At 36.9% G+C, this 20,497-nt stretch overlaps 1 protein-coding gene and 1 pseudogene across 2 annotated transcripts in view; one reads left to right on the top strand and one right to left on the bottom strand.

Moving 5' to 3' along the window:
* The window catches only part of PBX3 (PBX homeobox 3), a 255,868-nt gene that overhangs the window by 69,784 nt on the left and 165,587 nt on the right, over positions 1-20,497 (bottom strand). The window lies entirely within an intron of this gene.
* LOC126010236 (uncharacterized) lies at positions 13,404-13,530 on the top strand (annotated as a pseudogene).

Here is a 20,497-nt window from a genome sequence, read left to right as displayed (position 1 = left end):
AAATGATTACTTCACTGCCCAAATCTACCTTCCTAAAACAGCCCACTGAGATTTGTTTACATGCTGGGAAACTGCTTACTAGAAATTCATAAATCTAAGATTTTGAAGCATTTCCCCTGATGGTTAAATTGAAGATATGACTAGAAAGATTCCCCATAATGCTTCTCCACACCTCCATTTCCTTCACTTTCAACACATAAACTGTCAATCTATCGCTTTATTACATTTCACCTTCATTATAAAGCTGTTGGCAGAATGCCTGTTTCTAGCATACAGCACTGATAACTTTTCTCTAAGCACTTGCTGCTAGCATCTCACTCAAGAAAGCAGGCAACTAATGACCTTTATTAGAGGTTCGATGGAAAGCAGCTAGATGCTATAATGACATTATTAGTATCTTGGTCTGTACAGGTAGTAGACTCCTGGGCAGAATCTAGTTGTTATTTTCCTGCAGTTCTATAGATGTGCTTTAAATGAGAAGAGGAAAACCATTTAAAAGCGTTTCTTGAATCACCAGTGCTTTTCTATGCCACTGATTCCCAAGGCTATGACTCGGACATTTCTGCACACTCCCAGCAATGCAATAGAGTTCACTTCTGGATCAATTCTTCTTCTGGTTATCCCACCAATTCCTAGCACATCACAAACTCAGATGATTTAGTTGATCAAAGATACATGGATACTTAACACAAAAAGAGCTAAGCTGGAAATAACGATTCCAGCTAAACATTTTGCTATTTGGAATCACCGGAAATACTGATCATACTTTATATTTTACCCAGCAACTGATAAAACTACAGTGCAATTCATTCATTCAAAAATGTTATGTTCCTTCTGTAGGAAGGTGTGCACTCATCCTGTGGGAAAAGAGTTTTTAAAAATTCCTTCATTATCATTATTGTCTCTCTTGATCCTTCAAGTCTGTTTTAGCCCACTGTTTACATAAAAGCCTGAAACTACTATTTGCTGGCAAAGGCAAATTTTGAAGACATCCCCCTTGCCAATTAGATCTTGCCTCAAGAGACAAGAAAAAGGAGTGAGCCTTGTCACTGTGAAAGTGAAGAGCAGCCAAGATGAAGGAGCAGATGGACTGTGCAATAAAAATGCAGAAAGAAGAGTTACATTTTTAAGGCACTTTTTTGTTAAATGGAGCTGCATCTTGTTGGAGCGCTTGATATATAAGCACTGTCAGCTACAGAAGACGAGAACAGGGCTAGGGCAAGATATGAAGTATGCTGTGCTTGCATGAGACAGTGGAAAAAAAGGATGAAGGAAAAAACGGGCCATGTTTCTCATTCACATTAGCACAAAGGGTTGGTTACCTGCTCTATTCTTAAAGAAAATTATTACAAGTGGAAATGAAAAAAAAAGGGAAACGGCCATTTTCTTTTTATCTATGTTCAAAAAAAAATGTTCTCTCAAGGAGATTCTTAGAATTGGTAAATATGACAACTAAATTTAAAAGGGGAGGAAAAAACCAACAACCCAAGACTATCTAAAGAAGAAGCAATCAGTTTCAGAACCTAAGCAAAAGAAAAGCATTATAATAACAACAACTTTAATACTTACAGGTTTTTGTGACTAGCTACATAAACAGTGGTTACCAGTGATCTTCGGTGCCAAAGATATCTTTGTAAAAATATCAAGGCGTTGAGGTCTCCTCACTAGGAAATGTGAGGCTCACATTTGAGAATTTAGAGAACCTTAAGGTGTGAGAGAGATCAAATTTGGGGCTCCTGCATGCTGAAGTAAGGACATCAGCTCTCTCAGCCACCACCCCCAGACTACATAAACTCTTGTAGCAATACTTCTTTCTGTTCTCCTGCCTTGGCTCCCTGCAGGAGGAGATAGCCATGGCACTTTCATTTCCCATATTGTCAGTGGTGATCACTGCCACGCTGTGAGTGGGATAATACTATAGTAGCTCCTGCTTCCATGGAGGGCATTCTGTGCCACTCTACACAGCTGCTTCTCCCACTCGCTCCATTTTTATGGATGACTCAATCTTCCAGTCTTTGTTTGTTTGTTTGTTTGTTTGGGGGCCACACCCGGTGATGCTCAGGGGTTACTCCTGGCTATGTGGTCAGAAATCGCTCCTGGCTTGAGGGACCATATGGGACGCTGGAGAATCAAACAGCGGTCTGTCCTAGGCTAGCGCGGGCAAGGCAGATGCCTCACCCCTTGCTCCACTGCTCCGGCCCCTCTTCTAGCCTTGGATAAGTTCCTCTCAGCCCCAGTTCATAATACAAAATGTTTCTGTCCAAAAGCAAATATTTTCTATTCTTTATACACATATACACATACGAGTGTGACTGTGGGGCTGGTGCAATATTATAGTGAACAGGAAGTTTGCTTTTAACATGACTTACCTTGGTTCAATCTCTGGCATCCTATATAGTCCCCAGCGTACTCCCAGGAGTAACTCCTGAGTACAGAGCCAGGAGTAACCACTAAGCACTTTTGGGTGTGTCCCCCAAAAAATAGAAAAAAAAGTGACTTTACATTCTTATTTTCCAGTTGTTAATGTGAAGACAAAACACTGTTAATACCAAGCATTATTCTATTACTTAATCTAATTCTCTGTTCAAATTTCAATAAGTATTAAGCATACGTTTTTATGTGTCAAGCAGTCAACTGTTTTTTTTTAATTGTTTAAGATAACAGTTAATATGACAACAATAATTCAAACACAGGTCTATTTTTTTCTAAGTTCCAAAACTGCCTGGAAAAACAGGTCTATTTAATATTTGACCCTACTATATACAATACCATTTTTGAGCTATTTTACTATAAAATATTCTATATTACTGGAGAATATGGAATTAGAATAGGCTGGGTTCAAATTCTTTTTTGTTGTTGTTGTTGTTGTTTTTGGGTCACACCCAGTGACACTCAGGGGTTTCTCCTGGCTATGTGCTCAGAAATTGCTCCTGTCCTATATGGTCTGCAGGGGGATTGAACCACGGTCTGTCCTAGGTTAACGCTGGCAAGGCAAACGCCCTACCACTTGTGCCACTGCTCCGGTCCCTGGGTTCAAATTTTAACTTTTGTTTCTCATAAGATATGTGACTGTGGGAAAGTTCTCTAGTTCCTTATAAATTGAGATATTTAATTAATTTAAGAAATCCTTGGGAAGTTTAAAAGCTATAAAATATGTAAAATGCCTAAAATATAACTTGGCACATAATGAACTCCAGAAAGTATGTTTGGTCTTTACTTTAATTCATACAGATCAAAACAACGTGTTTTTACTAAAATCTTATATTTTTTGAAAATAAAGAACTAGTTACAGAATTCTTTAGTATGGGGCCGGAGAGATAGCATGGAGGTAAAGCATTCGCCTTTCATGCAGAAGGACGGTAGTTCAAATCCCGGTATCCCATATGGTCCCCTGTGCCTGGCAGGGGCGATTTCGGAGCATAGAACCAGGAGTAACCCGAGTGCTGCCAGGTGTGACCCAAAAACCAAAAAAAAAAAAATTCTTTTGTATCACCTGTGAAAAAGCTTGCTATAAATATAAAAAATAGGGGCCGTAGAGATAGCATGGAAGTAACGCATTTGCCTTGCATGCAGAAAGACGGTGGTTCAAATCCCAGCATCCCTATGGTGCCCCATGCCTGCCAAGGGCAATTTCTGAGCATAGACCCAGGAATAACCCCTGAGTGTTGCTGGGTGTGACCCAAAAGCCAAAATAAATAAATAAATAAATAAATAAATAAATAAATAAATAAATAAATACATGGGCTGAAGAAATAGTAGAGCAAGTAAGGCACTTGCCTTGCAGATGGCTGGTCTAGATTCAATTCTTAAGACTCCCTATGATCCCCTGAGCACCACCAGGGATGATCCCTGAGCACAGTTTGTCCATTCATTTGTTTTGGCTTAGCTACAACCTTCTTTCCCTTTTCTCTAAAATGTTCGTAAGTAAATATACAAAATATAGTCAATGATTTCATTAAGAATAGCAGAAATCTGTTGGTTTCCTTTTCTCTCTTGCAAGATGACCCCTTCATCGTTTTGTAATGTTAATGTTATACTGATGCATGGGCATTGTTCAAAAAACCATGCTAGTAAATATGGCCTGAGGGTCACTGACATGTCAACTGACATTCTCAATACACTCCAATATAACTGCACAGCATAAACTTTTATCTGTATTATTATAAAGGTCACAGACTCAGCTTTATTGAGAAGGCTTATGAAGCAAGGCATGATTAGAGGTAAATGAACTTTTCTAGACTTCCCATATGATTCCACTTTGAAGTATATTGGTGCTTTACCATCTAATGACTAAAACTGGCTTTTGCATTTTAATGTCATATTCATTTGTCTGCATCTCAATTAAGGAGTTTACATTTTGCATTAAGCATAGATGTTTTAGTCAAAGGTAAACTTCATAAAGGATATCTGTGCTTCTCTTGGTCATGTCATATCTATCACTCTCCTCCATTAAAAGCCATCTAAGTGTCTGAAAAACACGACCACCCACATGGCACATAAAGGAAAATGGACGATGTTTAAAAGCATCTTCCTAGCAGCAAATCACACAAATAAGACCGCTGTGTTAAAAATGAAATCATTGGGGCCTGCGAGGTGGCGCTAGAGCCTTGCAAGTGCTAGCCAAGGAAGGACCGCGGTTCGATCCCCCTGCGTCCCATATGGTTCCCCCAAGCCAGGGGCAATTTCTGAGCACTTAGCCAGGAGTAACCCCTGAGCATCAAACGGGTGTGGTCCGAAAAAAACAAAACAAAACAAAATGAAATCATTCACCTACCTATAGAATCAAAATAGCATAGTCCTAAAAACAAATGATTAAAAAATAGCTGTCTTCACTTACAAAACAATTTATTGCAACTTTATTGATAATTTTTCCATAAGCTATTTTCTAGTAGTCTATAAAGCTCAAAGAAAAATTTTTAGCAATATCTGTAAAATTAACTATTCAAACAAATACCGTAAGAGCAAAGATATTTACATTTTTTCTTAATGCCTGACTTCCCAAAGCCTATTTCAGATTTTAAAAATCAAAGAGATTTAATTCCCCTATGACTAAGAAATTAATGTGAATCAAATTCACTATAAAGACATCAAAACCAAAGTAGAACTAAAAATACTGGTAACCAAGTGTAACATTGCTCATTAGAATGATTAAAAACATGTCCCTTTCAAGGATTAAAATTTTTGTTTTGGCTTTTTTATTCAGTCTAGGGGCATGAGAGCTTAAAAAGTGAAATGGGACCTTCATAAATAGGCATAAAAACAATTTATTAGAAAAGACAATTTAAGGAGAATGGATGTTAAGATTCTAAGAAAAGGTACCAAAATGACAATCAGGTTTTCTCCTAGTTATCTATGAAAACAATAAAAACTGTACATTTTCCCTGACTGCCTATTTTATTGGGTGGGGTGATTATTCAATATTCAACCCAATTTTCTGAAGAGGAAACATGTATGTATCAACATAAATATGACTATAGATTTAGATTAATAGTATACAGATTTCAAAATTGCCTAAAGAAACCTGATTTTTGAACTGGGGCTTTAGGTGGTAAACCATGGAAATGTCAACTTTGATTTGAGCTAACAAAAAGGAATTTAGAGGATGGATAAGCTCCAGGACCTTTGAATTAAATGAAAGACCAGAACACTCCACAGAATGTCTGCAATAACAGTCTCTACAGAAAATTATGAGGAACTACATAAATCCACCCTCTTCCTCTTCACACAGGCTCATTAAAGCTGTACTGACTCTCTGGGCAGCTATAATTCTGCTGACTGATACCCTGGAATCACCCTGTCAATACCCAGTGGTGTGCTGCCTCTCCAACTATCTCTGCCCCTAATATTCCTCTCTTTGATGGGATTTGCTGACCTTTAATCTGATGCTAGTTTACTCTCATCACTGAAGTGTAAGTCGGAGAGCAATAAAACGGCAACCTCACTGATTCAAAAGGGAGAGCTAAAGCCTGCTAACTGTGAATCTAACCTTTCGTAATGGCTTGCTCTTAAAGGAGGAAGCATGAAGTGGAAGGCAGCTAAAACAAACAATGTATAATGCTGAGGACAAGATTTATTAGAATTCTTTTTGCATGGGTAGTACAGAGGATATCAAGGCTGTAAACAAAAGATACACAAATATTTGCAAGGGAGACCCATGTTCTGGTCAGAACAGCCTTCCATGCAAGCAATTCCCAGCAAGAGCAGTGTGAGAGGAAACCAAGCAAATTAGATGCACAAAAAGTGGGATGGCTCCAGGTAAATGAAAACATCAGTTTAATAAAATAATCCATCAAAAATAAGATGTCTATGATGAAGAAAAGAGACTAATGATTAAAGAACAAAAACCCGTACTTCTAGGGAATTCAAAGAGCTTACCAAAATTAAATACTTCCAAATAATTCCCTATGTAATATTAAAGCAGATTAATAAGACCTCACAATTATCGAGTGTCAGTACCCAGGCACTGCTCAAAGTACTTTACCTGTACTAACTCGTTTAATCATTCCAACAATCCTGAGATAGATACTATTATTATGTCCACTTTAATTATCATAAAACTGAGACGCTGTGTGGTTTGTTTTAAATAAAATAAGCTCACGGTCGCAGAGCTAGACAAACGAGAGAGCCAGAATTAGAACATGAAGTGTCTGTAGAGCTCCAAAGCTTCACCTTCTCCTCTATATATTATATTAAGAGTAATTGGGGGCAGAAGAGCTAGAACAGCAGGCAAGCTGCTTATTGTGCATATAGTCAACCTAGATGTAATCCCTGTTACTCCAGAGGGTCACCTGAACCCTGCCAGGAGTAATCACTGAGAACAGAGTCAGGAGTAGTCCCTGAGGGCTGGCTGCAGGGTGTGGCCCAGAATTAAAAGAGTAACTACCTGACAAAAATATTAATTTCTATTTTTTGTCTTTTATAGAGTTAGTTAAGTCGTTTAGGAAGCATCCTCACATAGAAAGAAAGAAAGAAAGAAAGAAAGAAAGAAAGAAAGAAAGAAAGAAAGAAAGAAAGAAAGAAAGAAAGAAAGAAAGAAAGAAAGAAAGAAAGAAAGAAAGAAAGAAAGAAAGAAAGAAAGAAAGAAAGAAAGAAAGAAAGAAAGAAAGAAAGAAAGAAAGAGAAAAAGAAAGAGAGAGAAAGAGAGAAAAAGAAAGAAAGAGAAAAAGAAAGAGAGAGAAAGAGAAAAAGAAAGAAAGAAAGAAAGAAAGAAAGAAAGAAAGAAAGAAAGAAAGAAAGAAAGAAAGAAAGAAAGAAAGAAAGAAAGAAAGAAAGAAAGAAAGAAAGAAAGAAAGAGAGAGAGAAAGAGAGAAAGAAAGAGAGAGAAAGAGAGAGAAAAAGAAAGAAAGAAAGAGAGAGAGAGAAAGAAAGAGAAAGAAAGAAAGAAAGAAAGAAAGAAAGAAAGAAAGAAAGAAAGAAAGAAAGAAAGAAAGAAAGAAAGAAAGAAAGAAAGAAAGAAAGAAAGAAAGAAAGAAAGAAAGAAGAGAAAGGAAGGAAGGAAGGAAGGAAGAAGAAAAATGAGGAAGGGAGGAAGGAAGGAAGGAAGGAAGGAAGGAAGGAAGGAAGGAAGGAAGGAAGGAAGGAAGGAAGGGAGGGAGGGAGGGAGGGAGGGAGGGAGGGAAGGAAGGAAGGGAGAGAAGGAAGGAAGAGAAGGAAGAGAAGGAAGGAAGGAAGGAAGGAAGGAAGGAAGGAAGGAAGGAAGGAAGGAAGGAAGGAAGGAAGGAAGGAAGGAAGGGAGAGAAGGAAGGAAGAGAAGGAAGGAAGGAAGGAAGGAAGGAAGGAAGGAAGGAAGGAAGGAAGGAAGGAAGGAAGGAGCCTCAGGGGCCGGAGAGATAGCATGGAGGTAGGGTGTTTGTCTTGCATGCAGAAAGATGTTATTTCATATCCCGGCATGCCACATGTCCCCCCACCCCCGAGCCTGCCAGGAGCAATTTCTGAGTGTAGAGCCAGGAGTAACGCCTGGGTGCTGCTGGGTGTGACCCAAAAAACAAAAACAAATAAAAAAGAAGCAGCCTCACTACAAGATGCTTGAGATTTTCATTCTTGTGCACTTCCTTTTTTTTTTTGTTTTTGTTTTTGGATTTTGGGTCACACCAGGCAGGGCTCAGGGGTTGTTACTGGCTCCATGCTCAGAAATCGCTCCTGGCAGGCTCGTGGGACCATATGGGATGCTGGGATTTGAACCACCATCCTTCTGTGTGCAAGGCAAACATCCTACCTCCATGCTATCCCTCCAGCTCATCTTGTGCACTTTCATTCTTTATTAATGCTATTTGTTCAATATCAGATAATGGTTTTCAATTATAAAAATAGTAATACATGACTAAAATCATATTCTACAATATTGCTCTTTTTATTTCAGTTAGTCACAAAGATTATCACATGGTGTACTTTTTTTTTTTAAATGATGACAAGAAGACAGAGATATAGTACAAGGTTTCAGGTGCTATTCTTGCACCTCGCTGACTCTGGTTCGATCCTTGGCAGTCTATCGTCACCCAAGCACAGCCCAAAGTAATCCCTAAGCACAGAGCCTGGAGTAAGCCCTATGCATAGATAAAAGTGTTCCTAAAACAAAACAAGTAAAAATGATCACAGGAAGATGGGAGCAACTATTAACTCAAAAGTTCAAGGATGATGGAGCCAGAGCTATACTGTGTAAGGCTTTTATCTTGCATGCAAGCTCAATACCCAGTATTCCATATAGTCTCCTGAGTCTGCCAAGAGTAATTTCTGAGCATAGAGTCAGAAATGACTCCTGAGCACTGCCAGGCATGTCCCCCAACAAAATAAGTCATGGATTTTTTTTAAAGCTATTATCCCATATTCTCAGGTAGCAAGCAGCAAGTTCAAACTTCTCTAAAATGATTTGATTTTGGTTTTAGTCTTTTATGACTGATTTACGCATTTCAACCATTTGGTCAACAGGTTTAAAGAGCAAAAGATTAATTCACAAGTATATATAGATTTGTTTACTATCAACTCAAGGCATTAGTTGAAAAAGGCCACTTTTCACTTGCTTGTACAAAGACTAAGTGTCTTCCCATTAAAATTAATCTTGTAAACAGAAAAGGGAGGTTTCAGTCACAAAACAGATGACTATATAAAATATACACTAAGTGCAGGAGCAGAAACAAAGTTATTACATAACAAATCTCTCCTAATTCTCTTGGGGAAAACCGAGTATGACAGTATTAGTTTCTAACAGGTGCAGATAGCAGAAGAATTACTTATTCATTCTACCAGAAAGAAAAAGGATAATAAAAAGCATAATTTAATTTATAATTTATGTTTACAAGTGTTATTTTTAAGAGTTACAATCTGCTTTGCAGATTACTTGGTCTAGTTCAAGTTGACATGTTGCATCATAGAACAAGCCTGAAGGGTCTTCACAACATGTACAGTAATTAACACGTCATTAACACATTAACTAACACACATTCAACATCATCAATGTTAATAGCATAATAATTAACTTATTGTACATAGCACATAGCACCCCCTGGCACTTTTCTAAATAAATTTGGAAATGCATACTTTCAAATATTTTAAAAGGTAGCCAATTCATATTGAATTATTTTCATCAATAAACATCTGTATAGTTGTGTGTTGTATATGTATTGTTCAAATGAGGCATATTTAGTGACACAATGGATTAAATCTGTATCTAATTTGAGCTGTTCTGGTACAAAAATACAAGGAACAAAGGCAAGCTTTACTCTGTGAAAGAACTAATAATACATTAAAAATTTAATACTTGGCAGGTCAAATCTGGATACTCTGTGCTGAAGACAACCAATATTAATGAATCAGGCTACAGAGTCATTGTCTGGGATCCCAAAGGAAACAATAATGCGAGTACAACAAATTCTTCTTTGAAGAGAAAATCCTACAAAACTACTTAACAGATTATGGCGAGCCAACTCTTTGGTCATAAATATGGTAAGCCTTATATAATATTCTCAAATATGCATGCACAAGTTAGATCTAATTTTAACTAAAATTTTATTCTGTATATCTCAGTTTGTATCTTTGTAGTAAATATCTTGCGTAGATATCTGCATCACCATTTCATCTATCTAGTGAAGAAACAATTATGTTTAAATGACATTGTTTTATTTTCAAAATGAAGTAAAAGAGATAAATAATCTAGTTTCTTTAAAAACAAAGATTTGGGGGCCAGTGAGGTGGCTCTAGAGATAAGGTGCCTGCCTTGCGAGCACTAGCCAAGGAAGGACTACGGTTCGATCCCCCGGCATCCCATATGGTCCCCCCAAGCCAGGGGCAATTTCTGAGCACTTAGCCAGGAGTAACCCCTGAGCATCAAACAGGTGTGGGCAAAAACAAACAAACAAACAAACAAACAAAAAGATTTGAACTTTTCTAACATTGAAGCTGTCACATTTAAAGGAAGGGCAAAGAAAAGACAATACCAGATGTCATAGTTTAAACAAAGATCTTATCAGATCAGGTAGCTTATTTTTCAGAAGATCTCAAGAGCAAGCTGAAAACAAGAGTACAAAAGAAACTAAACACATTATAGACACTCTTCTGTATACTCAAGTCGATTACTGTTTGATTAGTTGGCTCAACTAAATAGAGGGGTCCACTATGTGTAGTATTCACCAAAGAAATAATATTTTCTTTACATTTTTCAGCCTTTTTTTATTTCTTTATCCATTCATTCAACAAGCTTCTACTAAATATCATTAAATGAATAACACTATACTATTACATTCACAGGTGTTTGGCACATATTGATCCCAACTATGTCTCAATAACTTCAGACTCCATTAAGAAACAATCATTTGGGGCTGGTGAGGTGGCGCTAGAGGTAAGGTGTCTGCCTTGCAAGCGCTAGCCAAGGAAGGACCATGGTTCGATCCCCCGGGATCCCATATGGTCCCCCCAAGCCAGGGGCAATTTCTGATCGCTTAGCCAGGAGTAACCCCTGAGCATCGAACGAGTGTGGCCCAAAAAACCAAAAAAAAAAAAACAAAACAAACAAAAGAAACAACTATTTCAAGGATACAACTCTGAAGAACAATTGTTAATTTCAAAGCAATTAACACATTATTGATTAAAAAAAGTTATACAAAAATGTGTATTTAGTTTTTTCATGTGTAGTAAAAAGTTCAGATAAATAGTAAATGTCAAGTATTGACTCTTGAATCCTGCAAATAAAAATATTTATTAAAAAACATAAAAATGGGGCCCGGAGAGATAGCACAGTGGTGTTTGCCTTGCAAGCAGCCGACCCAGGACCAAAGGTGGTTGGTTCGAATCCCGGTGTCCCATATGGTCCCCTGTGCCTGCCAGGAGCTATTTCTGAGCAGACAGCCAGGAGTAACCCCTGAGTAACACTGGGTGTGGCCTAAAAAAAAAAAAACATAAAAATGGGGGCCAGAGAAATAGCATGGAGGTAAGGCATTTGCCTTGCATGCAGAAGGACAGTGGTTCAAAGTCTGGCATCCCATCTGGTCCCCTGAGCCTGCCAGGAGCAATTTCTGAGTGTAGAGCCAGTAGGAACCTAGCACCACCAGATGTGACCCTCCCCCAAAAAATACATAAAAATGTATCCCTGTCATTTCTTTATCAAAGTCATTCTCATTGTAAGCTACCTTTCGAGTTCATTGGCTTTACTAGGTAAAATGTATAACATTAACTTTAAGACAAAAAAATTGTGAAACGTTAACTACCTCTAAAATGGGTACAAAATTATTTTTCTTTCAACTTGCAAGTATTGTAATTCTAAAATAATATAACAAAAATATAGAAGCTTTTAAAAAGTATTTTAAGCCATCTTTTAAAAAATATTTAAGGACAATCATTTCCTATCTACTAAGAGTTCTCTGATATTTGGTTAAAAAAAGATAAAGTGGGGCCAGAGAGAGATGGCATGGAGGTAAAGCATTTGCCTTGCATGCAGAAGGAAGGTGGTTCAAATTCCAGCATCCCATATAGTCCCCCAAGCCCGCCAGGAGCAATTTCTGAGCGTGGAGCCAGGAACAATCCCTGAGTGCTGCCGGGTATGACCCCCCCCCAAAAAAAAAAAAGAAAAAGAAAAAAGAAAAAAAGTAAAGTATAATTAAATCCTGAATCAGAAAGTGTCTCCCTACCAAATTTTACTTTTAAGCATTTTGGTTTCTAGATTTTATACTAAAAAAAGGTTGGTCATCAATAGACTATTTTTCAAAAGTATTAAGTCATATTTGGAGGATTAGTCTTATGATATAAATTATACATATACTGGAGAGTACAGGCTAAGGTTCATTTGCTTTCACCAGACTCTAGTTTTGGTGTAAAGCTACCTGCCTACAGAGCCACACTATGGCCAAACCATCAGCAATTTATCCTGGGGTCTTCTGCACTACATACAATTATTCTGGGGTCACCTGGGTTATATAGGAAGCCTGAAGTTTTAAACTGTCATTAGAATATTGTGGCCTGATTTTAACAATACAGCAGTGCTTCTAATGATCTTAAAGGTAATTCACTATTCAGACCCCAAGCAAAAGATGCAAATGTAGCACTGAAAGCTCCTTATTAAATACCCACAGGCTACATCTCTGTACAATAAGTGGTCCAGGTCTTTTTAGAACATACTAATTAGATGAACAGAGAATCTGAAAAATGCAAAACCAGGTCATGCGGCAAAAATGGTGAAGTGTTAAAATGGGGGTAGGGGAGACACCAGGAAGAGATGAGAAAAGCATGCCAAGTAACTCCATCCCACCATTTTTAAATATTATCTACAATAAGACAGCAAAATAAATCATGTCAGGTCACTATTTAAATCACCCAAATTAGAGTGGATATTACTATGAAAGTTAAGTTTTAAGTTTATTGTCAGGGATATGCTTAACTGATGATACAATACTATGAATAATACATTAAGCAAAAGCCCAATCTAAAATTAAATTTGCCTTGGGTTATTTCCCATTACTATAAACATTAAGAATTATTCTGGTTTATAAATAAAAGCTAATATCAGGAAATATATTTGGGGGCTTTACTCTTTTTAGCAGTTACACATATAAAAATTGCCAAGCCATTATCACCCGTTTGCTCCCACTTTTCAGTTACTTCTGGACATGTACATAGATACATTTAATATAAGCAATTCACTTACCATTTAAGATATATTCAACCTAAAATAACTTTTTTCAAATAATATAATTATTTGGGGGAGGCTATGACCTTATTTCATAGGGGTACACCCCAAGAGTATGGGGTTTGGGGGAACTACCAGCGCTATACTTAGCAATAGTGGGGTGAGGGACATGCATACAGTGTCAGGGATCAAACCCAGGATCTTAGACATGCAAGGCCTATGCTCTACTACTTGAGTCATCTCTCCCATTCATAAATATTCTTATTATACAAAATAAAGTGTTCTCCCCCGAAAAAAGAGCTTCTGCCATGAGAGGTACATGTGAGCCAGCTCGTTGGCTCTACATGTGGAATCAACATCAAGAAATTTCAGAAGTATAATTTTTTGGCATATGGGCAGCTGGGATCATCAGTGCCAGTCATTTCCCCAACCCCACCCCAAAAAATGAAGTAACCTAGTTCTAATCATAACTTTGCAGGAACCAATAAGTAGAGAGTCTAATACTACTACATTCTGGAAATAAGGCACTGCAATAGTTACCAATTTAGGAAAAAGCTAAAAATCATTGTAATTATATAATGAAGATTTAAAAATTAATTCCAGAGAAGGGGGTAAGGTGGAGTAGATAACTCAAAGGGCTGGAACACCTGGGGAGCCCCAGTCCAATCTCAGAATGAGCCCTAGCACTGGATGGGAAAAGTAAAAGAAAAATCTATGTGTGGGGGTAGGGTGCATGTCTGGCACAAATGAGGGCCTAGGTTTCATCCCCAGCACAAATTAATTAATTAAAAGAATCAAAGAAACAGTGAACAAAGAGAAGAAATGTGTATTCTTTTTTACCTCTATTCCAACAATGATAAATGTCCTCTTCTCTGACCCCCCTTCCTTCTCTCCTCTCTTCTCCTCCATCCCTTCTCCCTGCCCTTTGTTCCTCTCCTTCCGCCCCTCTCCTCTCTCATTTCTTCTCTCCTCTCCTTCTCTCATATGATGTATATACGTAAGGAAAAAATAAGCCAGGCATATGCTATAAACAGCTGTCATTTCATAAGGGATTTTAAAAACAATTTTACATCTTTAGAAGCATTACTGAAACCAGCAATATTCTCAACAGAGAATTTTCTTTTAATTTACTAGAGAAAAATACCTATTAATATTAAATCAGGGTGATTTTCTTTCTTTTTACTTAGACCAACCAATTCTAAATTCAGCCATTTCTATTTTAATAGATATTAATTATTTGAAAAACTTAAATATTTCAGGGCCCGGAGAGATAGTACAGCGGCGTTTGCCTTGCAAGCAGCCAATCCAGGACCAAAGGTGGTTGATTCGAATCCCGGTGTCCCATATGGTCCCCCGTGCCTGCCAGGAGCTATTTCTGAGCAGACAGCCAGGAATAACCCCTGAGCACTGCCGGGTGTGGCCCAAAAACAAAAACAAAACAAAACAAATTTAAATATTTCACATATATCAAAATATACTTTATTATTTTTATTTTTACTTTTGTTTTTGGCCATGGTCCAGCTGTGTTTGGTGATTACTCCTGGCTCTGTACTCAGGAATTATTAATGCTGTGCGTGGTGGACCATTTGGAGCGCCCAGGATAAACCCAAGGTTGGATGCATGCAAGGCAAGTGCCCTACCTTCTGTACTATTCTGTCCAATCCTGGGTGTCTGCTTTAAACAATAAAATTAGATTTATTATTAATCAACTTAGTATTAAATAATTATAATACCTCTAATGACAGAAGAAAATACTAGATCATTCTACTACAATTTGAATTTATAAAACAGTGTGCTGGGTTAGAAGTCTACTGATTTTGATTCTATTTTACCTTCCGTTTTTGGGTGTGTACTCTTGGCACATTGGTTTGCCTGAGTCTCATTTCCTTTCTTTTTTTTTTTTTTTTTTGGTTTTTCGGGCCACACCCATTTGATGCTCAGGGGTTACTCCTGGCTAAGTGCTCAGAAATCACCCCTGGCTTGGGGGGACCATATGGGACACCGGGGGATCGAACCACAGTCCTTCCTTGGCTAGCGCTTGCAAGGCAGACACCTTACCTCTAGCGACACCTCACTGGCCCCCTCATTTCCCTTCTAATAGAGTAATGTTTCATTTGGTTTCTTTCTCTCCACAAGTTCAGAATTTAGACACCCAAGATTATGATTATACTGTATGTGACCCAATGATTCTGAAATGGACCCTAAAACTATAAGGTCCCATTTAAAATTTAGCTTACCTACTCCATCTAAAGCAAATCCGAATCATTATTTCTCTCAATTCTCTGAAACCTAAATTGCATCCTATTCCAAAATAAAGAGATGATAAGTTTCTGAAAATTTTTTTGCTCTTTTGTCAGTATCAGGCTGTGCTCAAGAAGTGGAGGGAATAGTAGACGAAAGATGTCCTCATTATTAAGAACATTCCAACTAGTAAATTTTATTATAAAGATGCAAAATAGTGCCCAGGAGTACAAGTCTGTCTTTCTTGGTTAAGAGGCTGCAAATCCACAGAACTGGAGCACAATAGGAACATTATAATCCATCGATTCCATCATCAAGTTACTGTAATGCAAGTTACTGCTCTAAAAGCCACTGTATTAAAAACAACAATATTGGTTAAAGAATAAGGGATTTTATAGTGTACTAAATACTTCTTCACAAAATATAAGTGATGCTAATGAAGCAAATCACATTAATATCTTAATTAGTACAAAAGGACTATAGATAATAAGTATATTTTAAATTTCATGCAGAATATTTCTTCCTTAACTAAGGCCTAAAGTCTGCTAGTGGTAAATGCATTTTCATATAGTTTTAAGATTTTTATAGGATGTGGTACCAGTGGTAATTCTACCCAGGTAGAATGTGATGTAAACATGCACTTGCATGGAAAGCTCCCATAAACTTTGGCAATGCTTCTTACTTCAATCTTATACTTTTAAATCAGATTCTACCCAACAGCACTTTTCCTACATAAACTTGACATATAACACATTCGGTACGTGGTTTTTCAGACATGTGAATATATTTTGCTGCTATGTTTGACATTTTATAATGGTTTCTGGCCTTCAACGATTGATGGGCAAATATTTTAATTATAAAATAATCAGAATTCTGATAATCCAGAAAACTCTTTAATTCATGAGCGAGAGAGAAAGAGAAAGAGAGAACAGGGCCGAGAGAGGACAGAGAGACAACAGGGGTCAAGAGATAGGACAAAGGTTAGAATGCATGCTAGACGACTTGATCCACATGGCCCCTGCACATTGTTAGAGGTAATCCTGGGGCCCAGGCACTAGAGTAGCCCTGGTGAACCCTGTCACAGCAAGCTCCAAGTGGTAGCACACTTCAGGCCCCACATTGAACTACAGACCTGGTAGGTTGTGGGAGTAGCCCTAGACTACCCTGGGCACCACTGGGAGGAAAAACAGAAACAACAGGCCTGCATTCTTTGGGTTTTTTTTTTTCTTTTGCAAGTTTGATCATATATCACCCAAAATGATTCTCGTTTTTATGGTATTCTCCATAAAGTCTCAATTATGATTGGACGGTATCACAAGTAAAATATCTTACGAGTGTTTTTTTGCCCTCAAGAAGCTATTCTAAATGAATGAGTCTTCCGCAAATTAATGAATTCATATTTTAAGATGCATTTGCAAAATGTTCTATCATTCCGTGCTAATTTGCAACCTGGTTAAGAAATGTTAGCCTACAAACAAACAAACAAACAAACAAACTTAATGGGGAATGAATGTCATCTTTGTACAGAATAAAAGGACAAGTAAATCTAAAGCCTGTAAGGACTGGCTTTGACGAGAAACTGCTTTGGGTGTGTTTATTATGCCTATTCTTTTAAATATTCAATAGCTTTTAAAAATGTATATTTGACTATTGAAACCTTTTATACAATGATTAAAATTTTAAATTAACATTAAACTCCATGTAAGTTTTGGAAATCAATTATAGATGAACAAGAAAGGAAACAGTTAATATACTAATTACAGTAATTAAGAATTTCCAATTTAATTAGAGCTGGGGATATGAATGCTCTAACATTTAGTAGAGTGTAAAAAACAAACCTTTAATTCTGAGACTTTGTTCACCAACATCTAATGGAGACCTCCTCTACCTCACTCGGTGCTGCAATGCTGACACCAAGGCAGCGGGTTCAGATTGAAGAACTTGTCAGCAATCAGGCAGGAGGAGGCTAATTAGCTTGCAGGTTAATGAGTGTGATGGCTCTTGACAGCATTTTGTTACAGCCTCTTCTGTATTTAAACAATAAATGATTACTTATATACAGTTGAGACATTTGAACCATAATCGCCAAGCACTCATTTCTGCACATATAAAATCATTCCTCTGTTTCCAAATTAAAATTCTGCATTACTTGTAGATCTGTCATATTATCCCAGAAAGGAAATGGGCATCTTTTAAAAAATGGCAATCAGGGTTCTTCATACAGAGGAGTAGATGCCCTTTTGAGTTGAAAATCTCCCTCGAAAGGATATATGGTAGATAACATTATTAACCTGCTAAATGATCACTTAAAGATGACGGCTTTTAAGCAATGTTCAATGATATTCCTAATAAGTAATTTGGCACGATTTCGGGAGCCTTGATTTATAATTCTAAGTTTCTATCTCTGTGAACTAAGTATATCAGAAATACACAGAGGAATCTCTGCTTACCTTGTTGGTTACTAGGGATTTGAAAACAGGTGGCGAATTAAGTAAATAGCTCTATTGAGAGATTAACCCATTTCATCAACCAGTGGAGAAGGAAATAAGGACATTTTTACAGCAGCCCTATAACTCATATATTTGGTGGTAACAGAAATGGCTTATAAAAGACTCAGGAAAGGAAGTGAGTACTATGCAACATTTTTGTTTACTTTGTAAAGTAGCAAATATTAAGATCAAAGTAGTCTGATTTTTATTTACATGGGAGGAAAATGATGTGTGTCCAGCACAACCTTCTTTGGGAATTAAACTTTAGCTGTATAATATCCAGGGAAGGTTGTTTCAATTTAATAGTCAGCGTTCCCTAGAAATTTGAGCATAGAAGTGGAAGAAACACCTGCTGAGATTCACACTGCTTTCTAAATTATATTGCATGAAAGAAAATATTATTCGGGTACCTTCTCACTGCTGTATCATGAACATTTGAATAAAAATAGAAATGCAATAAAATTTTCAAATATGCACCTTTCTAATACTTTCTTTTATGTTTAGAAATAAAAAGCATTATATCCATCACAATTATGGTAGCCAATAAATAACTGTACATCAAAAAGCTTTAGTAGACCTGGGCAGATTTAGTGGAGGAAAAAGAACAGTGTAAAAACCAAAAGAGTTTGTTACAGAGTTAAAAGCTCCAGGTATTGTAAGTGCCTATAATTTCCACAGGATGAAAGAAATAATGCAAATTCAAATTCTGTGGCTAGTCAATTTCCCTTAATTCTTTTGAATAATAAATCTATAGGGTCAAAATACAAATACTTAAAAAATATTCTATCAAAATGTATGCTATTTACCCACCTGACTTTTCTATTCTATTATGAAGAATATATATAAAAAATGGGCTTCTCAGTATCATTGTGTACATTGTTAAAGTGTTTTTTGTTTTTGTTTTTGCTTTGCTTTTGGGCCACACACGTTGATGTTCAGGGGTTGCTCCAGGCTTGGGAGACCATATGGGATGCTAGGGGATCGAACCGCGCTCTGTCCTAGGTCAGCCACATGGAAGGCAAACGCCCTTTTGCTACGCCACCACTCCGATCCCTAAGTGTACATTGTTAAAGAACTAGTATACTATTAACATATTATAAGGGGACAGGTAGGTAAAGTTTCTCACTCAAGTAGCCTACTGCACATTTTATAATGTCTATATCTAAGTTGGGTAACAAAGATACTTAGACCCCAACAGTCTAAATCTAGCTACATATGTAAACAAGTTTTCTTAAGTTCTATAGAGTTAAATTTTAGAGAATCAAATTTATCTTTGGGATTACAAATTCCAATCTAGTTATTTTTGGAGGGGAGCTAACACCTAGCTAAAATCACAACTCATTCTGCTTGTTTAAATGAGAATATTCCTCAGTTTGAAAAATTATTTATAGAGATTTTTTACTACCCTTGTATACTGCAATGTTATTTCCTTTCCCACACACTAGCAAAGTCCATTTTCACAACTGCTATAAAGCGGCATGTTCACAGCTAGTAAAACAACTCAATAAATAGCCTCACGAAGCTATAGCTGTCTCATATCCTTTCCTCAATAAAAACAGAGGTGAACTGCTTATTTTCAGCAGCACACTATAAGAAGACAGAAGCATTATGACTGCTCATACATTCTGACTATCATTTGCCACAAGCTATATCTGTCAGCATTAAATAAAGCTGCATTATAAATGTAAACAAAACACCCACATCTACAAAATGAGCTGTCCGCCATGGCTGTAGGCATGAATTGAACCCGCTTATTGACTCAGGTTGCTCTTTTTATTTATTCTTCTACAAAGACATGTATTTACTTTATCCTACAAGCATACTAGTTTTCAGAAAAGCAACTAGTCTTGTGCTAGAGCAAGAAAAAAAAATACAAACATGCTGACAAGTGCTTATCTTAACAGAAATTATAGTATCTAGGCAAATACTGACCAATCACTTAAAAACTTATTTAGTTAAAAAAAAATTACCCTATATTAGGGGATGGAGCAATAGAAGAGCCTGTAGAGTGTTTTCCTTGCACGGGTTTGATCCCCAGCATCCTATATGGTCCCTTGAGCCTGCCAGGAGTAGTTATTAAGATGACTTATTGTCAAAAACAAGATAACTTTCATTTCAAAGGTTTAATAATAACAAATAAAAGGAAAGTAATCTACTCACACAATTGCCCCACCCTACACATCTTGAATATTATAACAATATTCAACACCTAACATAGGTGGAAGCTAAATATGCAGAAAGCTCAATTAGGCAGAGAATAAAATTAACTCAATTTACCATTTACAAAAAAGCAGCTTCAGAAAAAATTGAATATATTATTTGTCAAATGTCAACTATTTTCAAGTGCAACTTCATGCTTAGTGCAACTTAAAGCCATAGTGATAAAGAAATAATAATAACAAAGAAAAGAAAAGGTTACCCAGAGTTATTAAGCTTAAAAAAAAATAACAGTTTTTTTTAATTCTATGGAATTAATATATGTTTTTAAATTTACTACAATAAAATTATACTCTCCCTTAGAATGTTTCCAAAAAATAAGGAGAGTTTTTCTTCTATTATTTTGATAGAATAGTATGGAAGTATGCAGGCACTTGAATTAAAGAAACACTGGATACTTGGGAACCAATAAAGTTCTGATATTATCCCAACAGGTGTG

This window comes from Suncus etruscus, chromosome 5 (assembly GCF_024139225.1).
Source record: "Suncus etruscus isolate mSunEtr1 chromosome 5, mSunEtr1.pri.cur, whole genome shotgun sequence".
In the NCBI taxonomy this organism is placed as follows: domain Eukaryota; kingdom Metazoa; phylum Chordata; class Mammalia; order Eulipotyphla; family Soricidae; genus Suncus; species Suncus etruscus.
The sequence above is the reverse complement of the archived record's forward strand: the minus strand, read 5'-3'. Positions and strand labels throughout refer to the sequence as shown.